The 16,597-nt window shown below is 39.8% G+C and overlaps 1 protein-coding gene across 1 annotated transcript in view; it reads right to left on the reverse strand.

The window, feature by feature from the left end:
- The window catches only part of SLC27A6 (solute carrier family 27 member 6), a 63,545-nt gene that overhangs the window by 18,573 nt on the left and 28,375 nt on the right, over positions 1-16,597 (reverse strand). The gene's annotated exons all lie outside the window — the stretch shown is intronic.

Below are 16,597 nucleotides of genomic sequence, written 5' to 3' on the forward strand. Positions count from 1 at the left end.
ACAGATTGGTGGTTGCCAGGGGCAGGGTGAGGAGTGGGCAAAAATGGGTAAAGGGGGTCAAAAGGTACAAATTTCTAGTTATAAAATAAATAAGTCCTGGGGATGTACTGTACAGCGTGGTGACTATAATTAACAATACTGAATTGCATATCTGAAAGTTGCTAAGAGAGTAGAGTTGACCCTTGAACAACCAGGGATTAGGGACATGGAGATGAAGTGGAAAATCCAAATGTAATTTCTAGTTGGTTCTCAATATCACCAGTTTCACATCCACAGATTCAACCAACTGCAGATCATGTAGTACTGTGATATTTACTACTGAAAAAAAATCTGCATATAAGTGGACATGCACAGCTCAAACCCATGCTATTCAAGGGTCAACTGTAAATCTTAAAGTTCTCATCACAAGAAAAAGAAAATTTGCAACTATGTATGGTGTTGAATGTTAATTAGACTTATACTGGTGATCAATTTGCAATATATACAGTATATTGAATCATTACATTTTACACCTGAAACTATATGCTTTATGTCAGTTATACCTCAATTAAAAAATTAGAGTAAGAATATAATATCAGTTTAGTCATGGTAAATCCATGATTCCTTCTGAAGTACCTCCAACCTTACAAAAGTAATACAAAATAACAATAACAATAAATAGACAATAATAATAGAGAAATCAAATGTCCCTGACACAGTTAAAAATGGTCTAATGAACACATTCTTTACCTTAATTCCTTCTCCGTCTTAAAGGAGATTTTAATCTATTAACTCTCAAGAAAAAAGACAATGTGAAAGAAAGGTAATTTCACAAACTGAAAGGTGAATAGATAAAAGGCATGAGACTAAGCAGAGTAGTTAATTCTGAAATCTAAGCCCACAGTTGGGAACGCAACACATGCTCCTAAGAGTGTCAAGGAAACAACAAAAAAATGAGGAAGGCAGAACACTTGGTTGGAAATTTGTTTAAGAAGCATCTGCACCCCTAGACACCCTGATTCAGATAATACATCTGGGAGTCTGACCTCTGCACACTGGTCAAACACTGGAGACACTCTCTGGAGAAGCCCAACCAGATACCATTTCAGATGCAGGAATCTACTGAAAACAGTAAGTTCAATGCAAGCCTGAATACTAAATGGTGAGATCTCAGAGCCAAACTAATCTACAGAGGTAGAAATCAGAATATTGTTCACATTTGGTAGGACAATGACTGATTTTTTTGATGACAACCAGGGGGAATATCTTCAAGAAGAAAATAAATAAAATTGATTAAAAATACTTGAAGTGTTGTTAAATCATATTCAGAAATTTGGGCTACAATGGAGAGATGAATTAGTAACAGGCATTTAGAAAGCAAAATTTAAAAAGTCAATTATTTTCAGTAATAAAAAGTTAAAAATTGTTATTATATTTTAAATACATTATGTGTCAGCTATGAATAATATATATATAATTTTTATAATGAAAAAACTTATTATCAAAGTATTTTAAAATGATCATAATTAGATTGGTGCCATAGAGGGAGAAGAAACATATGTGTGTGAATATGTGAGTAAGAAGCCAGGTAGATGATAGTTAAGACTGAAAAATCAAGAAATAGTAACATACATGTTTTATTAAGAAATATGGAAGTAAATAAAACCCAAAATATCTTAAAATAATTAAATATGTTTACCTCTAGAGGTCAAATATTGATAGGAGGGGGTATTGTTTTCTTGAGAGTACTATTTGATTTTTCAGAATTGTAAAAGTACTAATTTAATAAAATAAAAATTAAATTAAAAAAATAAAATAAGAGCCGAGGTGTGGATACATCAGAATCTGACTTGTGGATTTCATTAGGCCCTTAAACCCTTAAGGGTTTAAGGTAAATATTCCACTGATAGAAAAAAACAAACAAACAAAACAAACAAACAAAAAACCTCACTCAATCAAAGTAGCTACTTCCAAGACAGAGGATTATTTTCTACCACTAAATACTACCAGGAGCAATTCTGTCCTGGTTCCAACTCCCACGGGCATGCCCAGTATTGCCGACCTGGCATGGAACTAGCTCTTGGATTTTTCACTGCCATTTTCATATGTAAAACAGTAGTGTTGAAAATGGAAGGATTTATTCTGCTTTAACAGAGAATAATCTTTTATTTTTATTTTTTTTAATTAATTTTTTTTGGCTGTGTTGGGTCTTCAATGCTGCGCGCGGGCTTTCTCTAGCTGTGGCAAGCGGGGGCTACTCTTTGTTGCGGCTTCTCATTTCTCATTGCGGTGGCTCCTCTTGTTGCTGAGCATGGGCTCTAGGAGCGTTGGCTTCAGTAGTTGCAGCACATGGGCTCAGTAGTTGTGGCTCATTGGCTCTAGAGCACAGGCTCAGTAGTTGTGGTGCACGGGCTTACTTGCTCTGCAGCGTGTGGGATCTACCTGGACCAGGGATCAAACCCTGCACTGGCAGGCAGATTCTTAACCACTGCACCACCAGGGAAGTCCAAAGAACAATCTTTTATATGGCATGATTCTTGGATGCTTTTCAGGTTAGAGATGAGTTTTAGCAAGTATTATTTATAAAATGAATTGGCACACTCTGGAAAACCAATAAGAAGGTGGTTGACACACCAAATTCTATAGACTTTAACCTGTGTGGGATATATAGCTATACAAGCTTACTAAATAATAATATTCATCCAAAGTCATTCAACTGAATAGAAAATAAAATCATCAAAACTAGGATAAGGCTTTTGTCTAGAAATTCCAAAGTCATGTATTTAACTCTCAAGATATGTATTTATTTAAAGTATTTAAATATTTATTCTATTTTCCTTTCATTTAAAAGAAAGCCCAGAATATCATGTTTTGAGGAGTATGAAGAAAGATCAACAGATTCCTTACTTAGTGTTGTGGGAAAAAAGAAAATGCATATTTCTTCTGTTGTTGATATGCATGCACTCCTAAAACAGTAAAATACAAATGACAATTGATATAAGGGATATAAATTAGTTATTTTCAGTTTATTGAGATATAATCTAGTTTCAGTGACATTATTCAGATTTTTGTTTACCAGATTAAAATCATGAGCATGGAAATATATATATACATATATATATATGTAAATATATGATTCCTTTATCTATAATAACGATATAAAAATTATATGAAGCTCTGTAGCAAGATCAAAATATACAGATATAGTTATTTTTTATTTTTTTTTACATTTTTATTGGAGTATAATTGCTTTACAATGGTGTGTTAGTTTCCGCTTTATAACAAAGTGAATCAGTTAAACATATACGTATGTTCCCATATCTCATCCCTCTTGCATCTCCCTCCCTCCCACCCTCCCTATCCCACCGCTCTAGGTGGTCACAAAGCACCAAGCTGATCTCCCTGTGCTATGCGGCTGCTTCCCACTAGCTATCTACCTTACGTTTGGTAGTGTATATATGTCCATGCCACTCTCTCGCTTTGTCACAGCTTACTCTTCCCCCTGCCCATATCCTCAAGTCCATTCTCTAGTAGGTCTGTGTCTTTATTCCTGTCTTACCCCTAGGTTCTTCATGACATATTATTTTTTCTTAAATTCCATATATATGTGTTAGCATACGGTATTTGTCTTTCTCTTTCTGACTTACTTCACTCTGTATGACAGACTCTAGGTCCATCCACCTCATTACAAATAGCTCAATTTCGTTTCTTTTTATGGCTGAGTAATATTCCATTGTATATATGTGCCACATCTTCTTTATCCATTCATCCAGTGATGGACACTTAGGTTGTTTCCATCTCCAGGCTATTGTAAATAGAGCTGCAATGAATATTTTGGTACATGACTCTTTTTGAATTATGGTTTCCTCAGGGTATATGCCCAGTAGTGGGATTGCTGGGTCGTATGGTAGTTCTATGTGTAATTTTTTAAGGAACCTCCATACTGTTCTCCATAGTGGCTGTACCAATTCACATTCCCACCAGCAGTGCAAGAGTGTTCCCTTTTCTCCACACCCTCTCCAGCATTTACTGTTTCTAGATTTTTTGATGATGGCCATTCTGACTGGTGTGAGATGATATATCACTATAGTTTTGATTTGCATTTCTCTAATGATTAATAATGTTGAGCATTCTTTCATGTATTTGTTGGCAGTCTGTATATCTTTCTTGGAGAAATGTCTGTTTAGGTCTTCTGCCCATTATTGGATTGGGTTGTTCGTTTTTTTGTTATTGAGCTGCATGAGCTGCTTATAAATGTTGGAGATTAATCATTTGTCAGTTGCTTCATTTGCAAATATTTTCTCCCATTCTGAGGTTGTCTTTTGGTCTTGTTTATGGTTTCCTTTGCTGTGAAAAAGCTTTGAAGTTTCATTGGGTCCCATTTGTTTATTTTCGTTTTTATTTCCATTTCTCTAGGAGGTGGGTCAAAAAGGATCCTGCTGTGATTTATGTCATACAGTGTTCTGCCCATGTTTTCCTCTAAGAGATTGATAGTGTCTGGCCTTACACTTAGGTCTTTAATCCATTCTGAGCTTATTTTTGTGTATGGTGTCAGGGAGTGATCTAATCTCATACTTTTACATGTACCTGTCCAGCTTTCCCAGCACCACATATTGAAGAGGCTGTCCTTGCTCCACCGTACATCCCTTCCTCCTTTATCAAAGATAAGGTGACCATATGTGCATGGGTTTATCTCTGGGCTTTCTATCCTGTTCCATTGATCTATCTTTCTGTTTTTGTGCCAGTACCATACTGTCTTGATTACTGTAGCTTTGTAGTATAGTCTAAAGTGAGGGAACCTGATCCTCCAGCTCCGTTTTTCGTTCTCAAGATTGCTTTGGCTATTTGGGGTCTTTTGTGTTTCCATACAAATTGTGAATTTTTTTGTTCTAGTTCTGTGAAAAATGCCAGTGGTAGTTTGATAGGGATTGCACTGAATCTGTAGATTGCTTTGGGTAGTACAGTCATTTTCACAATGTTGATTCTTCCAATCAAAGAATATGGTATATCTCTCCATCTATTTGTATCATTTTTAATTTCTCTCATCACTGTCTTATAATTTTCTGCATACAGGTCTTTTGTCTCCTTAGGTAGGTTTATTCCTAGATATTTTATTCTTTTTGTTGCAATGGTAAATGGGAATGTTTTCTTGATTTCACTTTTAGATTTTTCATCATTAGTGTGTAGGAATGCCAGAGATTTCTGTGCATTAATTTTGTATCCTGCTACTTTACCAAATTCACTGATTAGCTCTAGTAGTTTTCTGGTAGCATCTTTAGGATTCTCTATGTATAGTATCATGTCATCTGCAAACAGTGACAGCTTTACTTCTTCTTTTCCGATTTGGATTCCTTTTATTTCCTTTTCTTCTCTGATTGTTGTGGCTAAAACTTCCAAAACTATGTTGAACAACAGTGGTGAGAGTGGGCAACCTTGTCTTGTTCCTGACTTAGTGAAAATGCTTTCAGTTTTTCACCATTGAGGACAATGTTGGCTGTGGGTTTGTCATATATGGCCTTTATTATGTTGACGAAAGTTCCCTCTATGCCTACTTTCTGCAGGGTTTTTATCATAAATGGGTGTTGAATTTTGTCAAAAGCTTTCCCTGCATCTATTGAGATGATCATATGGTTTTTCTTCTTCATTTTGTTAATATGCTGTATCATGTTGATTAATTTGTGTATATTGAAGAATCCTTGCATTCCTGGAATAAACCCCACTTGATCATGGTGTATGATTCTTTTAATGTGCTGTTGGATTCTGTTTGCTAGTATTTTGTTGAGGATTTTTGCATCTATGTTCATCAGTGATATTGGCCTGTAGTTTTCTTTCTTTGTGACATCCTTGTCTGGTTTTGGTATCAGGGTGATGGTGGCCTCGTAGAATGAGTTTGGGAGTGTTCCTCCCTCTGCTATATTTTGGAAGAGTTTGAGAAGGAGAGATGTTAGCTCTTCTCTAAATGTTTGATTGAATTCGCCTGTGAAGCCATCTGGTCCTGGGCTTTTGTTTGTTAGAAGATTTTTAATCACAGTTTCAATTTCAGTGCTTGTGATTGGTCTGTTCATATTTTCTATTTCTTCCTGATTCAGTCTTGGCAGATTGTGCATTTCAAAGAATTTGTCCATTTCCTCCAGGTTGTCCATTTTATTGGCATAGATTTGCTTGTAGTAATCTCTCATGATCTTTTGTATTTCTGCAGTGTCAGTTGTTACTTCTCCTTTTTCATTTCTAATTCTATTGATTTGAGTCTTCTCCCTTTTTTTCTTGATGAGTGTGGCTAATGGTTTATCAATTTTGTTTATCTTCTCAAAGAACCAGCTTTTAGTTTTATTGATCTTTGCTATCATTTCCTTCATTTCTTTTTCATTTATTTCTGATCTGATTTTTATGATTTCTTTCCTTCTGCTAACTTTGGGGTTTTTTTGTTCTTCTTTCTCTAATTGCTTTAGGTGCAAGGTTGGGTTGTTTATTCGAGATGTTTCCTGTTTCTTAAGGTAGGATTGTATTGCTATAAACTTCCCTCTTAGAACTGCTTTTGCTGCATCCCATGGGTTTTGGGTCATCGTGTCTCCATTGTCATTTCTTGCTAGGTATTTTTTAATTTCCTCTTTGATTTCTTCAGTGATCACTTCGTTATTAAGTAGTGTATTGTTTAGCCTCCATGTGTTTGTATTTTTTACAGATCTTTTCCTGTAATTGATATCTAGTCTCATGGCATTGTGGTTGGAAAGGATACTTGATACAATTTCAATTTTCTTAAATTTACCAAGGCTTAATTTGTGACCCAAGATATGATCTATCCTGGAGAATGTTCCATGAGCACTTGAGAAAAATGTGTATTCTGTTGTTTTTGAATGGAGTGTCCTATAAATATCAATTAAGTCCATCTTGTTTAATGTATCACTTAAAGCTTGTGTTTCCTTATTTATTTTCATTTTGGATGGTCTGTCCATTGGTGAAAGTGGGGTGTTTAAGTCCCCTATTATGAATGTGTTACTGTCGATTTCCCCTTTTATGGCTGTTAGTATTTGCCTTATGTATTGAGGTGCTCCTATGTTGGGTGCATAAGTATTTACAATTGTTATATCTTCTTCTTGGATCGATCTCTTGATCATTATGTAGTGTCCTTCTTTGTCTCTTCTAATAGTCTTTATTTTAAAGTCTATTTTGTCTGATATGAGAATTGCTACTCCAGCTTTCTTTTGGTTTCCATTTGCATGGAATATCTTTTTCAATCCCCTTACTTTCAGTCTGCATGTGTCTCTAGGTCTGAAGTGGGTACCTTGTAGATAGCATATATATGGGTCTTGTTTTTGTATCCATTCAGCCAACCTGTGTCTTTTGGTGCGAGCATTTAGTCCATTTACATTTAAGGTAATTATCGATATGTATGTTCCTATTTCCATTTTCTTAATTGTTTTGGGTTCGTTATTGTAGGTCTTTCCTTCTCTTCTGTGTCTTGCCTAGAGAAGTTCCTTTAGCAGTTGTTGTTAAGTTGGTTTGGTGGTGCTGAACTCTGTCAGTTTTTGCTTGTCTGTAAAGGTTTTAATTTCTCCATCAAATCTAAATGAGATCCTTGCTGGGTAGAGTAATCTTGGTTGCAGCTTCTTCTCCTTCATCACTTTAAATATGTCCTGCCAGTCCCTGCTGGGTTGCAGAGTTTCTGCTGAAAGATCAACTGTTAACCTTATGGGGATTCCCTTGTGTGTTATTTGTTGTTTTTCCCTTGCTGCTTTTAATATGTTTTCTTTGTATTTAATTTTTGACAGTTTGATTCATATGTGTCTTGACGTGTTTCTCCTTGGTTTTATCCTGTATGGGAGTCTCTGTGCTTCCATGACTTGATTAACTATTTCCTTTCCCATATTAGGGAAGTTCTCAACTATAATCTCTTCAAATATTTTCTCAGTCCCTTTCTTTTTCTCTTCTACTTCTGGAACCCCTATAATTCAAATGTTGGTGCGTTTAATGTTGTCCCAGAGGTCTCTGAGACTGTCCTCAGTTCTTTTCATTCTTTTTTCTTTATTCTGCTCTGCAGTAGTTATTTCCACTATTTTATCTTCCAGGTCACTTATCCGTTTTTCTGCCGCAGTTATTCTGCTATTGATCCCTTTTAGAGTATTTTTAATTTCATTTATTGTGTTGTTCATCATTGCTTGTTTCATCTGTAGTTCTTCTAGGTCCTTGTTAAATGTTTCTTGCATTTTGTCTATTCTATTTCCAAGATTTTGGATCATCTTTACTACCATTATTCTGAATTCTTTTTCAGGTAGACTGCCTATTTCCTCTTCATTTGTTAGGTCTGGTGGGTTTTTATCTTGCTCCTTCTTCTTCTGTGTGTTTTTCTGTCTTCTCATTTTGCTTATCGTACTGTGTTTGGGGTCTCCTTTTTATAGGCTGCAGGTTCGTAATTCCCGTTGTTTTTGGTGCCTGTCCCCAGTGGCTACGGTTGGTTCAGTGGGTTGTGTAGGCTTCCTGGTGGAGGGGACTAGTGCCTGTGTTCTGGTGGATGAGGCTGGATCTTGTCTCTCTGGTGGGCAGGTCCATGTCTGGTGGTGTGTTTTGGGGTGTCTGTGGACTTATTATGATTTTAGGCAGCCTCTCTGCTAATGGGTGGGGTTATGTTCCTGTCTTGCTAGTTGCTTGGCACAGGGTGTCCAGCACTGTAGCTTGCTGGTCATTGAGTGAAGCTGGGTGCTGGTGTTGAGATGGAGATCTCTGGGAGATTTTCACCATTTGATATTACATGGAACTGGGAGGTCTCTTGTGGAGCATGTCCTGAACTTGGCTCTCCCACCTCAGAGGCACAGCACTGACTCCTGGCTGCAGTACGAAGAGCCAGTCAAGTCAAGACGTTCCATTGTGATTTCAATGGAACATCAGAACTTCCAGCTTCTGTGATGCAGCAGAATTCCAGGAACGCAAACGGAAAGTACACAGGGAGGAAGATGAACTGCAGCAAAGCCTTTGTCATATGATAGTGACCTCACGGGTTTGCCGGGCATGACGGTGTATGTGTGGCTCGCCCTCAGCGGCCAGTCAGTGGTTCTCTATGGCAAAGTGGAGAGAGAGGAGCTCACGGAGCCGCTCTGCCTCCGCTTCACTGTACACTGCTCCACATACAGTACATGCCTATAGTTATTTTTGGCACACACACAATCACATGTATATACATAATGGAGAGAGAGAGAGATAAACAGAAGTTTTAAAAAAACTAGTTTTTAAAAAAACTAGGAATGGAAACTTTACCTAAAAGATATATAATACACAATAAGGTGTTATCATAAATGTTATCAAGGGTTAGCAGGGGCTAAATCCAGCCTACTTCCTGTTTTTTTTTTTGGTTGCACTGGGTCTTAGTTGTGGCAGGTGGGCTCCTTAGCTGCAGCTCATGGGCTTCTTAGTTGCAGCTCACTGGCTTCTTAGCTGTGGCATGTGAACTCTTAGTTGCAGCATGCATGTGGGATCCAGTTCCCTGACCGGGGATCGAACTCAGGCCCCCTGCATTGGGAGTGCAGAGTCTTACCCATTGCACCACCAGGGAAGTCCCTACTTCCTGTTTTTGTAAATAAAGTTTTATTAGGACACAGTCACACCCATTTATATGGATTGTCTACCCTGCTTTTGCAATACAGAGGTAGAATTAAGTAGTTGTAACAGAGACAGCATGATCCACAAAGCCTAAAATATTTACTAATCTAGTGCTTTACAGAAAAAGCTTGCTGACCTCTGCCCTAAATTATAAAAAAAAAAGTAAAAAAAAAAATCAACTTAATATTTACACGCATTAAGCACCACCAGGTAAACTGGACAACACACTGGTGCTACAAATTGGTGAAGCTTCCTCATCCAGATTCCCATTTAAGTTCATTCTATGTCTTCTTAAGAAATGCTTTATCTCATTGGAAATAAATGCGAGTTGGTTTTATTTGTAAAGCAGGTGTAGAGTTTCTTATACTCATTGAGCATATTGGTAGGAGGGCAAAATATTGTTCAGATGAGCCTTTTAAAAAATCCTACCCAGGTAGTGATGTTGTGAAGCTCTCTTGGTAACCCTGGAAGATGACTGGAAGCCAAGGGAAGGGATCAAGCAGAGCCTGAAGTAATAGCAACATTAACCCAGCATCAACTGGCACGATGGACTGGGAGGTTGGCAGGAGTCAGAGATCGCAGCTAAAGTGGTCCAGATAAAAGATGATTAGAGGAGGAACCCAGATTATGGTCAGGGAAATGGAAAAGGAGGGTCAGCAGAACGACAAATGTATGGAAGAAAAAAACCATCAAGATTGGCAAAGGGAGCCTTCAAACGTCACCCTGGAGTTTATGGAAATTAAGAGGAGGGTCTGAGGTTGCTAATTATATTTGGTCTTATATGCGTCCATTTTGAAGGTGATTTGTGAAATTAGTGGTAAATCATCTAAAATACAACCAAATCTTCCTAATGCCCATCTATAATTTAAAGAATCTCCTCTCTGTCCATAAGTCTCCTGAAGGCTTCTTTAATTTAATTTTTTTAATAAATTTATTTATTTTTGGCTGTGTTGGGTCTTCGTTACTGCATGCGGGCTTTCTCTAGTTGTGGCGACCGGGGGCTATCCTTTGTTGCAGTGTGTGGGTTTCTCACTGCGGTGTCTCCTCTTGTTGTGGAGCACAGGCTCTAGGTATACAGGCTTCAGTAGTTGTGGTGCATGGGCTCAGTAGTTGTGGCGCATGGGCTTAGTTGCTCCGCGGCATGTGGGATCTTCCCGGACCAGGGCTCGAACCCATGTCCCCTGCATTGGCAGGTGGATTCTTAACCACTGCGCCACGAGGAAAGTCCCTGAAGGCTTCTTTAGAACAAATTCCTATTCCTTTCACTTCTTCCTGAGTTATGAAGTTACTACCTAACTGTCACTGGATATCTAAGCTGTGTTGGGGACAGAATGAGAAGAGCATGCATAAATACATGTACGATTAAATGAACTAATGAACACATAGCACCTTCATATGTACATACACAAGAGAAAGTCACAGAGTGGCAGAGACTAAGACACAGAGAGACAGAGATGGAGAATCTGAGAGAGTGCATGAGAGACAAAAAGACAGATAGAAAGCAGGAAAGGCAGAGAGTGAAATTGAAAGAGAGAGAGAGAGAATATGAACAAAACAGAGAAAGGGACAGAGTGAAATAGAGATACACAGAAACACAGAAACAGAGTGACATATGCAGAGGCAGAGAGAGACCCACCGCATGTGAGAGAAACACAGAGACACTCAGAGAGCTGGACACACACACACACACAGAGATGCAAAGTGAGACACATTCACACAGCACAGAGATCCACAACACACACAAAGTGAAAGACAGTGACAAAGAAGCATGCACACAGAGGGATATTCTCTGTCACTCTCTCTCTCACACACACACAAACACACACAGCAAAAAAAAAAAAAAAAATGATATAAACTAGACACATATACCAGAAGGCAGAGAGGGACACACATAAAGACACACTGCTGCTCACAGAGACATCAGTATTGAGACACACGGAAAGAGATACATGCAAATAAAGAGACTTACAAACAGAAATCAAGGCAAACAGAGTCCAAGAAAGGGGGAAAAGCAGAAATCCAGAGAGAGTGGGATGGGAACAAAAGACACGTCTGCAGCCGTATCAGAAGAAGCAAGGGAGTGAAATATGTCTGTACCTCCAGGACCAGGTTATTATATTATCTCATTTTAATCACCATGACAACCTCATGAAATAAGAAGCATTATCCCCATTTTGCACATGGGGATAATGAAGTTCAGGTCCAAAGTCATACACCAGATAAACAAAGATAGAATTTGAACTCATCAAAGTGTAAGTGCTCTGTGGGCAGAGAGGGTGGGAAGGAACAAGGGATGAGAGGAAAGAAGGAAAGAAGGAAAAAGGGGCAAAGGGAGAAAACCAGCTCAAAAACCCTTAACAGCCCCTGCTCTATTTTTCCAAGCCTTTCCGCGTGATTTCAGTTATAGGAAGCAATTGAAACCTGGGTTTCTAATTCAGTAGTAAGTGCTTAAATGTTTATACACTGGCACACACACACAGTAAGCCATTTTACAGTACACAGAAAGGACTCATTTTATTGTCAGCCCTTTAAAATCCCATTTGAAATTTAAGAGAGAATTTGCTGAATGGGTCAGAGCTTTTAATGTAGTGACCCCAGGGTTATGGATTTCAGTAGACAGTCCCTCTGGCTTTCAGTACCACGCATCACAATGGTGTGCGGATAGCAGTGAAGGAGTCACGTTATTTTGTACCAAGGCTCTTGTTTCTTCAAAACATCCTTTGAGAGCTGTTTTCCAGGAGTGTCTGTTGAGCTGCTATATTTGAGGCAGTGGTTGAACTACAGTTACCTCCTACCCAGTCACAGATTTATTCACTTGCCAAATATGCAGGTCTCTAACAACACCTCTTAGAAACAAAACCTCTTTCTTCCAGACCATGTGCTTAATCCTACTCAGTGAATCTATAACACACCCAGGCTGAAGAGGCTCTTTGTATGCCTGTGAAAAGTGAAACTCTGGAGGCTCTGTTTCAATACAGGTAATTTTGTGTATCAACCCTGATTTCTCAGGAAACAAAGACGGCTGATAGATGGAGAGACAGAAAAGAAACATAAACTCATGGGAAGACAGAAGAGAAACATAAACTCAAAGTGGAAAAAAAGGGACAAATCATTTCTGCCTTCAGCCCTGGATAACTAGCAGCTTAATGCACAAAACAAAAGTATGGTCTAATTCCTTTACTAAAACATATTAACAACATGTGTTAGGGATTATGATTCTTCCATCATGATTCTATTTAACAGGAGACCTCTTTCCCCTAACACCCACTGATAATCACATACGCAAATGTATCGCACATGTACACAACCCTGTAATAAGAAGAATAACTATACATTCCAACAGTTTGCTTCTTTCATGGACACTCTACTACTACACACTGGAAAAATATAGGCAGCAAGCCCAGTGGGTATCACAGAGCAGGGACAAAGAAACCTTAAATGCAAACAGGATATGAGAGAATCCTGTTAACAAGAAAATAGGCACAAAACAGCAGTTTCTTATACTGAAGCAGGAAAGGCATGGTGGAGGGGAGAGGGCAGGGTACTCTTTTGAGAAAGGACATAAGAGGATTTAAAAGGAGAGGCCCCCAAGGCTAAGATAGCGTGGGCTCAGCTGCCCGAGTCTTGGTGTAGCTGCCTTTCCAGTCTGGTTACGGGCAGGCCACGGTTTCAGAGATAACAGTCATCAGTTCAACAAACCATTTTAAGTCACAAATAACAGCTAGAAAAGACCTCTGTGATTGCAAATGTTACAGCAGAAAGAGGTACCACATAGTGGGCTTATTTCCAATTCATTTTCTAGAAATAATAAGTAATTGAGATTACTATTTGCAGACCACTCACTCTGCACAGGTGCTTTCTATCCTGGCAGCACTGGTGAGAACTGAAAATGGGAGGAAATCAATGCTTCAGACCAGAGGCATTGCACAGTTGCCTTGTAGAGAAAGACCAGCTCCAGGAGTCTGCAGGACTCACTTCTGACCCAAATGACTGTTTTCACTCACCTAGAAAAAGGCTGTGCAGATGTAAAGGGAGGATGATCTTCCCGGGAAACCCAGAAAGAGGTCACCTGAGCCACAGCTACCACAAGTCACTAATGAATGTTCTGAAAAGTTCAGGGGCCCATTAAAAGTGCAGGATAATTTCTGCTGTGAGCTGGAAGCAGCAATGGCCTGACACCCTTCCTGCAATGATGCTGACTTTGATTTTTCCAAAGTCTCTCCCTGAACTCTGTCCTCCCCAGGAACTCTGACTTTCTCATTACAATTGAGCTTTCCTTTCAGGTCTGGACTAGGCAAAGATTGTGCCCATCATGAACACATAGGTGTCCCAGCAACTGGTCTCATTACATTTGTTACTTTATTTTTTTAAATAATTCAACAAATTTTTATTGAGCACTAATATGGCAGGCACCATTCTGAGTACTGAGGATATAACTAGAGATAAAAATGATAAACTCCCTGCTTTCCTGGAACTTATATAATAGGGTGGGGAGATTAAGTGACAACAAATAAAAATTATCTATAAAATATGTAATGGGGTAATAAGTTCTATGAGGAAAATAGAGCAGGGAAAGAGGACTCAGAGACAAACACTGTAATAAAGAGCTGACTCCATTCTTGATGTTTGACTGCTGAGAGCTTTCAAACCACCCCCAATCCCCTTTCCTCTTCTGCCCTATATCTGGGCAAGCTCTTGAGAAAGCCCAGGTCTCCTTTCTTTGGCAGCAACAGGAAATTCAAAGCGCATGAGCAATCCTGCATGCACAAGGCCCCTCAGCCTAGTGCTTGCCTCTTATCACAATAAAAGCTGAACCTGTCTCTTTCCCCTGTTTTCTCAAGCCAGTTTTTGGCCTGCTTGGGCCCCTGCCCTACTCTCCCCAGAAAGCCCCATCATAGGAGTGATAAACCTGTTCATATTCTCTTACTGCATGTGTGGCATCGTCATCAGTCTCCACATTTGAACCAGATTTTGGGTACGGGGTCCACTGGAGTTGGGAAGGTGACCATACCAGACGTTTATAGGGGTTGTCGCCAGAGAAATGCTCTCCAAACAGGAGGAGGAGGGGATTTCAATGGATCAGGGAGTGAGGCATGCAAATATACGGGGGAACATTCAGTGGGAGGAAACTGAGAACCCTGGCGCATTGAAGAAAAAGAGAGGAGGTCAGTGAGGCTGGGGTGGAGTAAACAAGTAGTCTGGTGGTGTGAGGGAGCGGATAGGGGAGGAGGTCGCAGCAGGGGAGGCAGATCACATAGAGCTATGTGACCCATGCCAAGGGAATCTGGACTTTTCCTCCAAGTAAACTATCAGAAGGATTTGAGTAGTGAAGTAACATAATCTGACTTACATTTTAACAGAATCATTCCAATTGCTACGTAAGAATTGAAGTTAGGGGGGCAAAATGGAGTTAAGAAGAGGCCATTGCTGGAATTTCAGGGGAGAAGTAGTGCTGATGGAGATGACAGCAGCAGGTCAGGTGGTAAGAGAAGGTTTGAGTCTGGATATATTTAAAGGTTGAAACTGCAGGATGTGCTCATGGACTGGACAGGAGGTGTGAGAAAAAGAGAAGCTGCAAGGGACATTCTAGAGTGTTTGTGACCGAGTACCTGGAAGAATGGAGTTGTCATTAACTGAGACAGTCAAGACGGAAGCAAGGAGTACATGCTGAGGCGGGAGGTGCTGACAAAGTTCGCCACTTTTTTTTTTTTTTTTTTTTGCGGTACGCGGGCCTCTCACTGCTGTGGCCTCTCCCATTGCGGAGCACAGGCTCCGGACCAGCAGGCTCAGCAGCCATGGCTCACGGGCCCAGCCGCTCCGCGGCACGTGGGATCTTCCCGGACCGGGGCACGAACCTGTGTCCCCTGCATCGGCAGGCAGACTCTCAACCACTGTGCCACCAGGGAAGTCCAAAGTTCGCCACTTTTGAGACGAGATGTCAATCAGATTTCTAAGTGGAGATGCCAAGTAGGAATCTAGACACATAAAAGTTGACATCAAGGGAGAAGACAGGGCTACAGATATAAATTTGAGAGTTAAGTTGTAGATGGTATTTGCAGCTGGGAACATGTCCAGAGAGAAAAGGGAAAAGCTTGATTGAGAGTCCTGGACACACTAACAATTAGAGGTCAGGAAGACTGAGGAAGATCCAGCAATGGAGACAACTTAAAGCTATAAACTGGCATTCCTGAACCTGGTTTATATGAGTCTAATGTAAAGACAGGTACTGATAAATGCAGTTCTGAACCTGTCAGCCTGGAGGCTAGAACAATTTTGGCACATCTGCTATGATAACAAAACTGTCTTGCAAGGCCTCTTGGGAGAAGGCTGTCTCCTCTTCCAGAGAGCCCCCAGCATTACGGTCAATCTGTTTTCATTTGTACTTCAGTACTTAACTCATTCATCCTTATGTCAGCTCTGGATGTAATTGTTATTACACTCATTTTATAGATGAGAAAACTGGGGTGGAGGTTGCTCAGAAAAGCAAAAATTTGTCCAAGATCACAGAGCTTGGAAGACAGGGAAGACAGGCTTGAACTTCAAGCTCCCCAACTCTAGGGGGCAAAGAAATTAAATGCTTTGCCTGATGTCACATGATGAATTAATGGAAAAGATGGAATTAAAACCCTCATCTTGGGCTTCCCTGGTGGCGCAGTGGGTGAGAGTCCGCCTGCCGATGCAGGGGACACGGATTCGTGCCCCGGTCCAGGAAGATCCCACATGCCGCGGAGTGGCTGGGCCCGTGAGTCATGGCCGCTGAGCCTGCGCGTCCGGAACCTGTGCTCCGCAACGGGAGAAGACACAACAGTGAGAGGCCCGGGTACTGAAAAAAAAAACCCTCATCTTTAAATTCATTGTTACTTTTTTTCATTGGGAATAAAATCATCTTTTGGAAAATTCTAGTTGGTAATAATTTGCTAAAGATTCTTGTATTTGCTGGTAAGCCTTACTGGAAGGGCAAAGATCAACCATTTCTGACCTTGACTTCCTATGTCCGTAGCATGAGTATCAGGAACACACAATTAAA

Source organism: Leucopleurus acutus, assembly GCF_964270905.1.
Source record: "Leucopleurus acutus genome assembly, chromosome: 3".
Classification (NCBI taxonomy): Eukaryota; Metazoa; Chordata; class Mammalia; order Artiodactyla; family Delphinidae; genus Leucopleurus; species Leucopleurus acutus.